At 39.4% G+C, this 15,638-nt stretch overlaps 1 protein-coding gene across 1 annotated transcript in view; it reads left to right on the top strand.

The window, feature by feature from the left end:
* The window catches only part of TBC1D5 (TBC1 domain family member 5), a 379,115-nt gene that overhangs the window by 247,218 nt on the left and 116,259 nt on the right, over positions 1-15,638 (top strand). The window lies entirely within an intron of this gene.

Here is a 15,638-nt window from a genome sequence, read left to right as displayed (position 1 = left end):
AAAATAGAACCATAGAAGCTTATTCTTTTACACCTTTTTTGGGGGGGGGGGAGAGCATGTTAACAACTCTCAGCTCCAAACTTAGACATTAGATTATCAATTTAATAATGAACTAACAGGTTAACTAACTGTTAGTCACTTAAATGCTATGCTTGCAACAAATATTACAGCAAGAGTTACATTTCCTCAGGATAGCCTGCTGGAGTCGTGTACTTGGGATTTGCAGGTTCAATTTCATATGTAATGAAAGCTGACTCTTTTTTTCCTTCTTAATTTTTTATTTTTCTTTCTGATATATCCTTAACTTTTCAACTTTTCTTCTCATTCTCAATTTCCAGTTGTCCATTTAGGCACCTCTTACCTATATGAAATTAAACACTAGAGGTTTAAGGTTTCCCACACTACCATGATTTCATTTAACATGTCATTAAAATATAGATTGAAGGGGAATGATGTATGATTGGCACCAGGAATTGATTTGTTATTCTTAAGTCCAGGAAACTATCTGGAAGGTCCTCTTTCTGTTGTTATTTTTTAGCAAGCAAGCAAGAAGCCTAGCATATAAGTTAGAAATTCTAGCATTAGCCAGCTGTGTTCTGTTGAAGCATACAGATTCACCTTGCTCATTCTATGTCCCCCCGGCAAATCAGTGCAGATGGCTTCCTTAACTATTAGTGTTCATAGCAAAAATTTTGCAAATAAAACACCATAAGAATGATAAATGAATACAGATTGCATCCTGTATACATGGTAAATGGCTACTAATGTTTTTTTTTCTCAGTATAAAATAATGTAATGTTTCAGACATATCAGCATTTTATAATGTTAATTAAAAGTAAGATATTGTATTAAAGATATTATAAATATTGTGCTCTAATTTCTCTATATAAAGATCATTTAAATAGAAATAAAATACAGAACAGAATTAAAGCAAAGTTACAGTTCTTAGTGAGCATATCCCTATCAATATTGAGTAAAATGTTTAATACATAGAGGCTTAGTCCCTGTATTATTTAATTTTTTCAGAAATTATATAAAATGAATATAATTTATTTTACATAATTCATTTTCAGTCGGGTGGGTGGGTATGTGTGTGTGTGTGTGTGTGTGTGTGTGTATGTATGTATGTATGTATGTATGTATGTATGTATGTGCTTTCCATCAGCCTATATAAATTAATGTTTGTAAAGTTGGACTCAGACCAAAGAAGCACCTGGTTCAAAAATATATTCAGTTATGTAATTAATTGATTGTTGTTAGGCAGTTACAGTTTATCAACTTAATCTATTTCAAATAGTTATTTTTGTGATGATTAAATTAGAGGGGAGGGCATTATGCATACCATCTTGACTGCCCAAAGGGAAAATGGCACATTTATTTAACTCTAAATAAATAAATGATACCATAGATTTAAAAAAGTTGTAGTTGAAATGCTACTACCAACAAATTAGAGAATAATAAATTGAGTCCACATTGTTCACACCTGATTTAGATATAATGGTTAGCTGCCATGATTTGCATTATAGCAATGAATCTGGAACAAGGGATGGATATTACTTTCTGCTAAATTTTCAGCAGAACTAATTTCTTCTAAGCCAGAGATAGCCAATTTGTAGACTCAAAATTTATCATGCATAATAGTACTGAAGATAGATTACTTAAATATATGGTTTGAAATGGCCAAAATCTTGGAAGGTGCCATGTTACTAACCTCTTATCTATGTATTTTATCTATTAATTTGCTTATCAGATTGTAAAGTGCTGTATAACAGAGTTCTCCAACCTTTCTGGTTTTGCAGATCAGCTGGAGGGTGGGGATGGTTCTGTGCAAACAGGTGGCACACAATTCTATTTGTGTGCACACTGTGCACCTGTACCTCTTCATTCACACAAATTGAGTGTATATGCATATGCTTGCCTGCTCCCTACACAAGTGGAGATGCACAAATGGACTTGCCCACCATTTCCGCAATCCAGTTCTGAACTGCTCAAGGCCCAGTAATGGGCTGCAGCCTGGGGATTATGGACTCATGCTGTATAACACATGTAATAACTTTGGGTGGCATACAAAATTCAGAAGCTTTCTGTGAAATACTCTGCAAAGGGAAAAACAGCATTTTCCTTAATGGATGTGCTTTTTCTTTTGGAACTGGTTATTGAAAATTAGCATTTAATGGCAGATTTATTTATTTGTTTGTTTGTTTGTTTATTATTTATTTATTTATTTATTAGATTTATATACCGCTTCATAGGGCTTTCAGCCCTCTCTAAGCGGTTTACAGATTTTTAGCAAATTGAGTCAGCAAATTGCCCCCACAGTCTGGGTCCTCATTTCACCCACCTCGGAAGGATGGAAGGCTGAGTCAACCTTGAACCAGTGAGATTTGAACCGCTGAACTGCAGATAACAGTCAGCTGAAGTGGCCTGCAGTACTGCACCCTAACCACTGTGCCACCTCGGCTCCTTAATACTCATCTTGATAATCTCATCACATTTTTACTATTCACTATTAACCAGAAAACATATACAAATGCTCACTTCTCTTCTGAATAAACTGACAGGTGAAATAGATGTGAAGAAACTAGTAGTTACGCAGGCATTCAAGTAAGTAGAGAAAGGTGACATAAGGCAATGAGATGAGTGATGACCATCTGTTGCGTAGGATAATTAATTTTACAATTGGAACTTTATTTACAGATAAGTGCCTAGTGATTTGTAATCTGTCATTAAACGTACCATTGTAACAGAATTCACTTCAAACTTCAAATGGAATTATGTATTATTTTATTTCTAATAATACGTTAATGTATAGTAATTTTTATGTGTAATGTTGGATATTATATACTTTTTTTCCCCTGTAATGACTGTTTCAATTATTTCCTAAATGTTAGTGGAGGATGAGTCTATTTCTGATTCAGAGTAGAGGCAATAATTTTGCTAAAAGTTTTTTAAAGATTAAAAAAACAAAGATATTCAAAAGGTTTTCATATTTCTCTATTCACTATATTCAATTACAGGTCAGCGTTAGAAGAAGCCTGTTAAAATGATCTTATTTAATCCAGTCTAAAAGAAAATATGCCATCTAAACCATTTATGTTTGATAGCTATCCACTTAAGATCCTTTTAATATCTTACTTCATGTAAAGCCGATGTTTCTTGAATATCAGAAAAAGAAAACAGATCATTTATACAACATCTCTCAATAAAATAGATGTCCATACAACTTTATAACAAAGTATCTGACCATTTAACGCAATATAGCCCAACCAAATAAGCTGTGACCAGGGTAATACTCAGTGGTAAAATTAAATTTTTTTTACTACCAGTTCTGTGGGCGTAGCTTGGTGTGCGTGACATGGCTTGGTGGGCATGGCTTGGTGGGCATGGCAGAGGAAGGATACTGTAAACTCTCCATTCCCTCCCCACTTCAAGGGAAAGTTACTGCAAAATCCCCATTTCCTCCCGATCAACTGGGACTCAGGAGGTAGAGAATAGATGAGGGCGGGGCCAATCAGAAGTGGTATTTACCAGTTCTCAGAACTACTCAAAATTTCCGCTACTGGTTCTCCAGAACTGGTCAGAACCTGCTGAATACCACCTCCCCTAATACTGCTATACATTAAAAATATCCCAGAAACTACCAACAGACTATTACAACCAGATGGTATCACCATAGCACACAAACCATATAAAGCCCTCCAAAACATCCTAAGTAAATCAAAAGAGCCAGCAGTTCAGCGGGGGGAACCCAGGAATCAACTACAACATACAGTGTAAGGATAGCTATTATGTGAGATAAATTAGCAGAGCACATCTATGAAAACCAACTTGCAGTCAGAAGACATCATAAAAACTCCTTAGTTTCACAACATGAACAAACTTAATCATAGTTTCAGCTAGGAAACAACATCCCGGACAAAACAAAATCCAAAAATGCTACAGAATTCCTGGAAATCTAGTCATCAACGGTCACATAGAAACAACATATATACTATTCAGATAGTCAAAGATAATCAAAACCCTAAAAAGGAAACAAAAAGAAGAAAACACTTCCTCATCAACAAACAATGCCCAGATGAGAAGAGATTAACACCAATATTAACATTAGACCAACAATCAAAAGCCAATATTACCCTAATCAAGGAACTACAAAATAAGCTAAAAGTAAACAATAGCCCAATCAATGAACCACCAAGATCACTCTCATCAACATTGGATATGGATAGGTCAAGTCACTAATCTATAAAATGAGAGCAAACTCCACTCCTTACTAGCATTGATGATGTTACCTAGTTTGGTAATGAAACATCTGCAAGAAAACAACCAAACTCAGAGTCTACCAAGTCCCCCACAATGTTTAGTCCAAATATACATTATGTAAAGACAATGTTTTTTGAGTTACTGTGTTCATATCACAGAAACACAGTTGAGATTTAACTAGGCATGTGCTAGACCAGCGGTGTCAAACTCCATTTCATTGAGGGCCACATCAGCATTATAGTTGTCCTCAAAGGGCCAGTTGCATGTAAGACTATGACGACTCACTGCAGCCAGGTGGACATCGCTGGGTCAGCATGGCAGGCTGGTCACTGCCAGGTTGTCGTGGCTGGGTTGGCATGGTTGGCTTGATACCACTCACTGGGTTTAGCTGACTTGGGACCGAACAAGTCACACTGGCTAAGTCAATATGGGGACAATTCAGTTCCCCACAAGCTTGTGGTCTCCCCAAACTGCTGGCAGCCAAGTGCATGCGCGCGCATGCGCACACACACCACATTCTAAGTTTAGGGAAGGAGAGGACCTTCTCCCCAAACCCAGACATGATTGACAATTTGCAAGTTCAGATGTGGATAAAAGACTCCAAGCTTCGAGTGATTTTTGTGTGTGTGTGTGTGTGTGTGTGTGTGTGTGGGCGTGCGCGCGCACAGTATGCCAAAGGAGATTTTCCCCAATCCTAGATATCATTGGCATTTCCTTGCCCCTTGCTCCCTCCCAGCAAAGCAGGAGGTGGAGGATAACACTACTATGTCTGGAAGCGCGAAGGAGAAAGTTTGCACAAAGTAGTATAAGAGGAGGAGGCAAGGGAGCAGTGTTCCCCGGTCCTGCATAAGGAAGGATGGTCCTTCTTGAAAAGGAATCCCCATTTGTAATCATGTGATAAGGATGCAGACTTGTTGGGTCAGCCTTTCCTGCCATCCCCCATTCTTTCCAGAGATCTATTGAGGCAGAAGATGGACTGTCGAAATTGCTTCATGCAAACTTTCTCCTCCACACTTCCACATGCAGCAACGTTGTCCTCCGCTTCCTATGGCAGGCCAAGCAAGGCTGAAACAGGGAATCTAGAGGTTTCCAGCGGAAGAAGGTGAAACCTGGGTGAGCCCCAAAGTCTTATCCACTAAAGGAGCCTCGCCGTCCTTCTCAGGCCATGCAGAGAACCCTTGCAAAATATTGCAGGCTGTTCAGAGTCCTGGGTAGTGGAGGGCAAGTATCCAGCCTGGCCCTCAAGTTCCCAGGGCACCAAGATCCCACAGCCCAGACTCAATTTCCCAAGGAAGTGTCTAGCCAGGCTTACGTCCTCCTCAAGGCTGCTGCTATGGTGCTCACTTTCCTTGGCCAGGTTGATAATGCTGGGTGCGCAGGGCAAAATTTGTGGTTCAGAGGGAGGCCCAGTCCCTCTCCATGTTAGGAGACATGGCTTTGTAAGCAAAACATCCTCAGTGATATGATGGGAGAGCATCAGGAGAGGCCAGGAGGATGGAACAAGGGGATGACAAGAGAGCAGCAGAGTGGCCGTGCTAAGGCAGGACTTCCCTCAGACCCTCCCTGTCATTCCAATCTTTCTCCCTCACTTCTTCCTTTTTTCCTCCCTCCTTCCCTGCCTCCCTTCTCATTCCCATTTCCTTCCTCCCTCTCTTCTTTTCTTTCCCATCCACTGCCTCCCCCCTCCTTCTCTGCCTCTCTTCTTCCCTCCACATCCAGGAAGGGGGGAAGGACTGTTGATGGCTGTGGCTTACCCATGTGGGGACAGGAGACAGGGTGGGGCCACCCAATGAAAGGGAAGTGCTTATGGGCTGCGGAGCCATGGAGGAGGAAAAGGTGCTGGTGATGGACATGCTACTTCTGCTGGGCTTCCAGATGCTTTGTAGTGACCACCCAGCCAGAACTCAATCAGCAAGCGCTTCCCTTTCACCTAGACACCAGCACCCAGGTGCTTACCAGCTCCTGTGTATGCACCCAGGGGAGCATCTGGCCAGTTTGGGATGGGATGGGATGGGATGGGGCCAAAGCAGTGGGGGGTTGGCCCTTTGCTGTCTCCATGCTGGTCCCATGGGCCAGATCTAACCATATTGAGGCTGGATCTGGCCCAAGGGCCCTGAATTTGACATGTCTGTGCTAGAGTAAGTGAAGTTCATTCAATAATTTGCTCCTGTAAAAAATGCTGACCTTTGTTTTTGTTTGAACAACACTCAAAATGGCTACAAAATATAAATACCAAGTATTTACCTATTACAACAGAAATCACAGCCAGGATTCATGTATTAATATAAATTGTCATAGAAAAGACAAGATTATCATATGGCAAAATATATATTAAATTCTTCTAATCTTTTGCTTTCTAAACATTCTTTCTCCCTATCTCTTTCTCCCCCTCTCCCCCTCACACACAGACCTATATTCCAGAATTTTAAAAAACCACTAAAATATCAAATTACAACAGATTTAATATCAAGTGTTAACTGTCAAAATTATACATAGTAAGAATGATTAATGTCTTAGATTAAATGGTTTTTAAATATTTTTTTTCTGATCCTTAACCCTAATGAGTTATAGTATTGTATTGTAATTCACTTCACTTTTTGGATTGTAGCTAACATTTGTTGAAACAGAAGTTAACTTAGATTTACTTTTACTTACGTTCTCTTTAAATATTCCTTTACTATATAATAAAAAACACCTATTTTGAAAGGTTAGTAATTTAAAATAATGGTAAAAATACTACCTTTCATTAACATGTACATTTCTGTACTGACACTCCAAGGGTTTTATTTTTTTGTTACATTTATTTACCATTTATCTCACTATGGGACTACTCTAAACAGCTTACAAGAATAAAGAGGAGGAAATGTAAACAGAAACAAAATAATAGAACAATAAACTAAATGATGACAAAGGAACAGAATGAGAAGAAATATATCAATATGACTGCTAAAGAGTTGGATAAGTGGATTGCAGAGAGCAAGGAAAGGGGAGGTAGAGTGAAGACCACCTACCATGTTTCCCTGAAAATACAATCTATCCCAAAAATAAACCTAGTATGATTTTTAAAGCCCTATGCCCAAAATAAGCCCTAGTTCAATGCGTAATCTGCGGGGATAGGGCAGTGGGCATGACCAGCATTGAAGATGGAGAGTCCACAGGGCCAGATGGTGTCTGGAAGCAGCTGCAGCCTGCACAGGGTGGGGGGAGGTACATGATCCGTACCACTATCTGTCTTTGTGGACTGTGCGACAGAGCTGGAAGACCAGGTTGGACAGCAGGGGCCTAGAATGCAGAAGCTGTGTTATGGCGCCACCCTGCCCCACCACACCTCACTTCATAACAGCACTGGCAGAGGTAGGATGGGGTGGGGGAGGACAGCAATCTGGTCTACCGGATGCACCATGTGGCTTGCCTGCAGCTGCGACGAAACAGACAGCCATCTGGCAGGCTGGATCGCTTGCCTCCCACACCCACCTCTGCCTCTGCTTATTGCTGGTGCTACTGCCGCGAGGCAAGGAAGCAGATGGCAGGGCAGGAGTGGCACCATGCAGTGGCCACTATATGCTTGGCCTTGCCATCCAACCTGGTCCTCCAGCTCTGCCACACACTCTGCAAGCAAAGATAGGCAGTGGGACAGCAGCTAGAAATGATGATGCTTTTCATCCCTCACCTCAGAAGGAAGGAGAAGGAGGAAAAGGGACAGCAGTCACTCAAGGGCTGAATCTTTGCTGGCTGCTCCCTGGGCTGGCTTGTGATTATCCGGCACAGAAGGAAGGGTCTGTTTTTTCCAGATTTGTTCCAGATCTCCCATTCCCATTAACCTGACCTTCCTCCTTGGAGGGTAATGGAGGTCCAGGGTGCACTAAAGCAGAAGAGAAATTGGGGAGGGGGGAGAAGCCATGCAGCTAAGGACAAGGGGCTCGCCCGCCTCTCCATGAGACCTCTCCAAAGATATGGCATGCAAATGTAAAATCCATTCCGTCCAAGTCAGCAGCAGCACTTGAATCAAAAAGAGGAACACTATTGAATTGAATTGAATTGAATTTTATTATTTGTATGCCACCCTTCTCCGGGAAGGACTCAGGGCGGCGAACAATTCAAAAAGGGAAAAGGGGGAACATAAAACAGAATACAGATAATTAAAATAAGCAAGAATCACGCAACCATACAAGTCGAGAGGGGAGGGAACTCATCAACCCCAGGCCTGCCGGCAAAGCCAGGTTTTGACGGCTTTTCGGAAGGCATGGAGAGAGGTGAGGGTCCGAATCCCTGCGGGGAGTTCGTTCCAGAGGGCCGGAGCTGCCACAGAGAAGGCCCTCCCCCAGGTAGTAGCCAGGAGGCATTGGCTAGTAGACGGAACCCGGAGGAGGCCAACCCTGTGTGATCTAATGGGTCTTTGGGAGGTAATTGGCAGCAGGCGGTCTCTCAAGTACCCAGATCTGATACCATGAAGGGCTTTATAAGTTACGACTAGCACTTTGAAGCGTATCCGGAGACTGATCGGTAGCCAGTGCAGCTCGCGGAGGATAGGTGTAACGTGGGTGTACCGAGGTGCACCCACAATCGCTCGCGCGGCTGCATTCTGGATGAGTTGAAGTCTCCGAATACTCTTCAAGGGCTGACTACTGCAATGCATGCGCATTGCAGTAGTCCAGTCTTGAGGTCACGAGGGCGTGAGTGACTGTTGCGAGCGCCTCCCGGTCCAGGTAGGGACGCAACTGGTGCACCAGGCAAACCTGGGAAAATGCCCTCCTGGTCACAGCCGACAAATGGTGTTCTAAAGTCAGCTGTGGGTCCAGGAGGACCCCCAAGTTGCGAGCCCTATCTGAGGGGCGTAAATTTTCACCCCCCAGACTGATTGATGGAATATTGACCAAATTCTTGGGAGGGAAACACAACAGCCACTCAGTCTTGTCTGGATTGAGTACAAGCTTGTTAACCCCCATCCAGACCCTAACAGCCTCCAGGCACTGGCACATCATGTCAACCGCTTCACTGAGTTGGCACGGGGCGGACAGATACAGCTGTGTATCGTCCGCATATTGATGGTACTTTATCCCGTGCCGTCGAATGATCTCACCCAGTGGCTTCATGTAGATATTAAACCGAAGGGGGGACAGGACCGAACCCTGAGGAACCCCATATTTCAGGGGCCTAGGGGTCGACCTCTCCCCCCTAACTAACACCGACTGCGACCTGTCTGAGAGGTAGGAGGAGAACCACCGAAAAACGGTGCCTCCCACCCCCACCTCTCGCAACCGTCGCAGAAGGATACCATGGTCGATGGTATTGAAGGCCGCTGAGAGGTCAAGAAGCACTAGGATGGAGGAATGACTTCCATCCCTGGCTCTCCAGAGATCATCGGTCAGTGCGACCAAAGCGGTTTCCGTGCTGTAAACAGGCCTGAATCCAGACTGAAAGGAGTCTAGATAATCGGCTTCAGTTCATATTACAACTCTGGGCTTTGCTTAGAGCTTTGCCTGTGCAAATTTATGATGGGTTTGTCAGGCAAATTGCACAGAGATTTGAGATGACACTTCTGCTTTATTTTCACTACTTTTATTAGCCTCATAACCATTTTTAATCACCAAAAATTTTGTGGTCCCAGAGAAGTTATGAGAATCCTTAGTTCAATATGTCTCAGCTTTTTTTACTTTTGTATATCTGATGAAAAGTGTAATGCAATTAATATTCTTTATCTATTTTAAACTGACTGGATTTAGACCTTGTTTAGTAATTTGTTCTTCTCATTTGTTGAAAGTAAATGGTATATAAGTTGGTTGAAAAATGTATAGTGATATTTCTTTACTCATGCAACTTAATTATACTGTATGCTGAGGTTAACAACTTCATAACTGTGAGAATGGAATACAGATTTCTTATAGTATTTCTTGATGCAAGTTCTGCACTTTTGATCACTGTCCCTTAAAATATGTTACAGCAAGAAATAAAGATATAGATGCATGGCAAGCACAAGCATATCTTGATAAATGTCTGGAAGAAAAGTAAGATAGGATAGAAAGTTACAATACAGTGCACTGGATTGCATATGTCAGTTAGATAAAGGACTTTGGCCATACATATGATTCAAATGTAGGAAACGTTTAAAATGTATTTAAAGGCTATTTTTGCTGAATTTGGACAGTTGTTATAGAGAAAAATTGCAAAAGATTCCACAATGATCTGAGAACAGTTATTAACATAAAATTGATCTTTCCTAAACTACCCAGGAAAAATGTCACAATTTCTAGTATGAAAAGAAATGACAAACAGATGTACATAAAAAGAGATACATGATATTTGTGGCAATAATGCACAAAAGGCAAATAAGCCAATATGTTCCATGAAACAAGTAACTTAAATTCAGTTTATATAGTTTGCATGGAACTGCAGCTGAATATATATATTTTAATACTTGTTCAATTTATATGAGATGCTTGCTATCGGCATATAAACTATTGCTTTTAGAAGCAATAGCTTCTAGTTATTGCTAGGAATTTTGGAATAACAATCCCAAAGTTATCTAGAGATCTCAAGATTGAGGAATGCTAGTGTACAAACTGGATGTGGGTCATTAATTTTTTTGTGTTTCTCATTATTATTTGTAAAAGAACAACTTTTTCAATCCATAATAATTAAGGGTGTTTGATTATGTACTGTCATGATGGTGTCAACTCTTAAAGACCACATGGAGATTTTGTCAGTGATCTGAACCTAATCTAATCCTTCAGATCTTCAATTGGTGCACCCATCACTACTATAACCAGGTCTGTGCTCCTGAACTCTCTTTTTTCATCTTTCCCAGCATTGGAGCCTTTTGCAGTCTTCACATAATATATCTGAATTAGGATAATTTGAGTGTGGTCATTTGGACCTCAAGTAAGAACTCTGGGTTGAAATGGAGAAGAAGGCGGGGCTTAGCAGTGAGAAGATGGAGTTTCAGGCTACTCCTGAAATTCCTCTATACCAAAGGATTTTTGGACGGGTTCTTTGAACTCTAGCTGTCCCGGAGACGACAGTGAAGGTGGGGAGGGACCCAGGACCCCAGAGATATCCGCAAATCTCTGGGGGGGGGGTATTAACTCCTCGTGCCAATTCCTTTTTGGATTAGCTGCGTGCTAACTGAAACTGCAGGTTGCCCCTAAGAATGGAAGAAGTGATGTCATCTGGTAAGCTGATTTTATTATCCAAGAGAGACTGTTCATGTTAAAAAATTAAGCTAACTGAATCCAAAGAACAGGAAGATTTAGCGGCGAATTGGCTCTTTCTAATGGATTTATGACTGGTGGTTACTTTACTTCTTAAATGCTTCAAGAAACTCCGCGACATCCTCCCCCTCTGAATCTCCCTAAGTGGATCGTAAAACTTATCTCCTACTAATTAGCCCGTCACGATTCGACATTTTTATTACTTTACTACCTAGTTCTGTTTACAACTAGATAAGATTGACAGCCTGTAAGAGACAAAAAAAAAATGCTTTGAAGCCTGTGGGGGAAAAAAAAGAACTTCTAATTTTTAACTACGACACATCATGGCATCCCAAAATACCTCTAAGATTTCATTTCAGACTCTTTTCTCTGTGTGTAGAGGACTCTTTGATTCTTACCAAAAACTGGAAAGAAAACTGGATCAACTGATTCTAAAATATGAAGTTAAAACTGAGATCGTTGAATGCTTAAATGTTCCTGAAACACAAATGGAAAATGTGAGAAATGGTGTCTGGTCTATCTCAGAGGAAGAAAGGAGGGGGGAAGCTATAAAGACGACTCATTTAAAGAGACAGTGTGCAGGAGGAATGGAAAATCCACCCTTGAGAATTAAAGTTAATTTGGGAAATTTTATAAGCCTAGGACAACATTATTATTTCATCACCGACATTCAGAATCCAAAGGTGCCGAAATATTTTTGTTTGGATTTGCTTATGGAAACATTTGGTAAATTTATCCAACGAATGGCTATTGGACGGAGGAAATCTCGTTGTTGGAGGGACACAGGCTGACAGATGGGACAATACAACCTAAAATTAGCTAGATCGGATTACTTCAATTTGTAATAGATATAGCTGAATAATGACTGATATGGATAGCAATATATATAATTTGGAACTGGCTGATAGATTGATGAATACAATTGAAAACTAGTTAAACCTAATTGCTTTTTCTTGTAACAGATACTGCTGAATAATAATTGATACTGATAGTAATGTATATAATGTGGAGTTGATATGATAACTAACAATTGGATATGAGAAAACACCTTTAGATTATACATAAAGAGTATTAACTATAATAATTAGCACTATTAAAAAACTAAATAAAATTCATACAATCAAATGTTAATCAATACTGGGAAAATGTTATGATATATGATATAATTGAATATTATGGATGTTTAGCTAAAATAGGATATGAGGATTTGATGATAATAGAGGATTTTACAAATAAGTAAATGAACTGCCAGCATGTGTTATGGGCTAATTCCTTAGCCTAGCTAAGGATGAAGGATGTTTAAATAACCATAATAATTAAAACTGGAGGTATAATGATGTTGATATGGTAAATACTCGAGTTAAGATATCTGAATTAATATGAGCTAACGGAAGAGAAGCACCAAAACATGTTGTAACCAGTTGATATACTTCTTCTTTTTTCATAATAGACATCTGTGTTTTGTTTTGTTTTCCTGATTGTCGTTTTTGTCTTTTTTTGTATTATCTACTATCCTTTATTTTAATTTTTAATTTCTATTTGTCCTTTTTTTTTTTTTTTTTTTTTTTTTTTTTTTTTTTCTCCCCTCCCATCGGTGTGGGTAGGTATTGTTTAAGATTATTACTCCTACCAATATTTCTAAATAATAATTGCAGTTAAATGAAAATGGATATATAATAATGCTTGAGTTAATATGAGTTATGTTGGTTGACTGTGGAGGAGAAGTACCAAAACTTATCTGTAATTGATCGATATATTAAGAAAGATGCTGTACCCATTTTAAACTAAAACTAAAAAACATTTAATAAAAAAAAAAAAGAACTCTGGGTTGAAATGTTTGATGATCCATTTGTTTTTGGTTGTCCACAGTATTCTCAGATGTCTTCTCCAACATCAAATTTCAAAAGGACCAATACTGTTTCTATTTTGGCTTTTCAAAGTTCAGCTTTTGCTTCCATATAATCACAGGTAATACCATTGCCTGCATTATTTCTTGTCTTGTAGGAATAGGAATATCATGGTATTGATATATCTTTTCCAAACCTTTCATAGTTATTCTGCCAAGATCTGATCTGTGGCATATTTCATGACTACATATTCCTTTATTCTTAATAGTTGATCGGAAAAGCACATACTAAGTACCCCTTCAATATTTTTTTTCCTTCTAAGGCTGTTTTTACTTGTTATTAGTTTGTTCTTTATATTTAAATTTAGTTACATTTTTATCACTTTGTTTCTTGATTTTTATTACCAGAGCTTGCAGATTATTTGCATTTCTGGCGATCAGGGTAGCATCATCAAGTGCAGCTTATTGATATTTCTTCCTCCAGTTTTAAAATCATGTTCATCATCTTGCAATCTGTTTTCCCATAATATATATTCAGCTTGTAAAGGAGAAAGTAAAACATTCCTTTGCCAATTTGGAATCAGTCTGTTTTGCCATTTTCTGTCCAAAATGTGGCTTTCTGGCTTACATATGGATTTCACATGAGAACAGTGAGGTGTTTTTCTTAACATGTTCCACAGATTAACATGATTGGCACAATAAAAAAAACTCGGTAATCATATCATCTGAACCACATGGTAACTTCTGTTTGGTATTCTCAGTTATCAGAAGGCATCAGCCATAATTTCTAATATTCCCATGCCTTTTCTAAAGTATGCTTGAACAGCTGACATATCTTTTTCCATGTAGGGCTTTAATCTACATTAGTTGATTATTTTGCTAGTATGTGAAATTAAGGATCTCCTACAATAATTGGCTCACTCTGTTAAGTCTTCTTTTTTGGTATTGGAATGTAGATTGACTTCTACATTCAAGGTGGCGCAGTGGTTAAATGCAGCACTGCAGGCTACTGCTAGATCAGCAGTTCAGCGGTTCAAATCTCACCGGCTCAGGGTTGACTCAGCCTTCCATCCTTCCGAGGTGGGTAAAATGAGGACCCAGATTGTTGGGGGCAATATGCTGACTCTCTGTAAACCGCTTAGAGAGGGCTGAAAGCCCTATGAAGCGGTATATAAGTCTACTGCTATTATTCTTCTAAACTGTTGACCACAGGGACATTCTCTAACATTGTTTATTAGTTAGAAGTTTTACTAGTGTTTGCCATATTTTTTTAGCTCTCTGATTTAGTAAAGATCAGAATGCTGATCTAGCTTCATCTTTAGAACTAGAGGTTCCTGTAAGTAGGAAACACATTTTAAGATATCTTGGATGTTGACATTTCTACTGTACAATATTCGGTATACTTTTTTCATCTTTGATCTAGTTTGAATCAATTATTTTCCATTGACTGTCCACTGCCGTTCTCTATTGTACCAATTTTACAACCTCCTTCTGAGTTCAGAGGTCTTTTGAAAAACTCTCCTTGTTTTTTCTATATCTGTTTCCATCTTCAATGTCTGTAAAGCAGTAGTGGGTTTCCATTATTTTTACTACTGGTTTGCTTGTGTGTATGTGCACACTCAACATTTCTGCGCATGTGCAGAAGCGAGTAGGCAGAGCCTCCTGCTGCCGCTACTACTGATTCCCCTGATCCAGGCCGAACTGGGAGCAAACCACCTCTGCTGTAAAGTTCCTCTCTAATTTTTTTTCTCTTTCTTTTTTAGCTTTGCTTCTTTTATTGGCCATTACCAGTTTGCGCTATCATCCAGTTTGCTTTCTTCTCTTTCTATATTTTTGGCAGTCTCTTTTCACATTCATTCTTAACAGTTTCTTTAAGGTAATTATATAGTTCCTTTGATTGTCTATCAATAAGGTGCAGAACTTCAGAGCAATTCCAGATATTCTTGAAAATGGTAGTATACTGAATGTTCAAAATCATATCATAAAACTAGATGACTTTCTTTTCCTTTATGTTTGAATTTCCATATGAGGAGTTTGTGATCTGTTACACAAACAGCACCTGATCATGTCCTTGATGCTACTATTAAGCTCTTCCTCTCTTTTTAGCATAACATTGTCGATTTGATTTCTATAAACTCCCATCTGGTGATGTTTATGCATATGGGCCTCATTTTGATTGTTTGAAGACAGAGTTAGCTATGAAAAAATAATTGGAGTGACATTGATAAGTTGGTTTTCTGCTTCATTTTGGATTCCTAAACCATATAATCCAACTAAATTTATCAACTTTGGAATTCAGTCTCCAATCAGAAGCAGCACATTGT

This window comes from Thamnophis elegans, chromosome Z (assembly GCF_009769535.1).
Source record: "Thamnophis elegans isolate rThaEle1 chromosome Z, rThaEle1.pri, whole genome shotgun sequence".
Classification (NCBI taxonomy): Eukaryota; Metazoa; Chordata; class Lepidosauria; order Squamata; family Colubridae; genus Thamnophis; species Thamnophis elegans.
The sequence above is the reverse complement of the archived record's forward strand: the minus strand, read 5'-3'. Positions and strand labels throughout refer to the sequence as shown.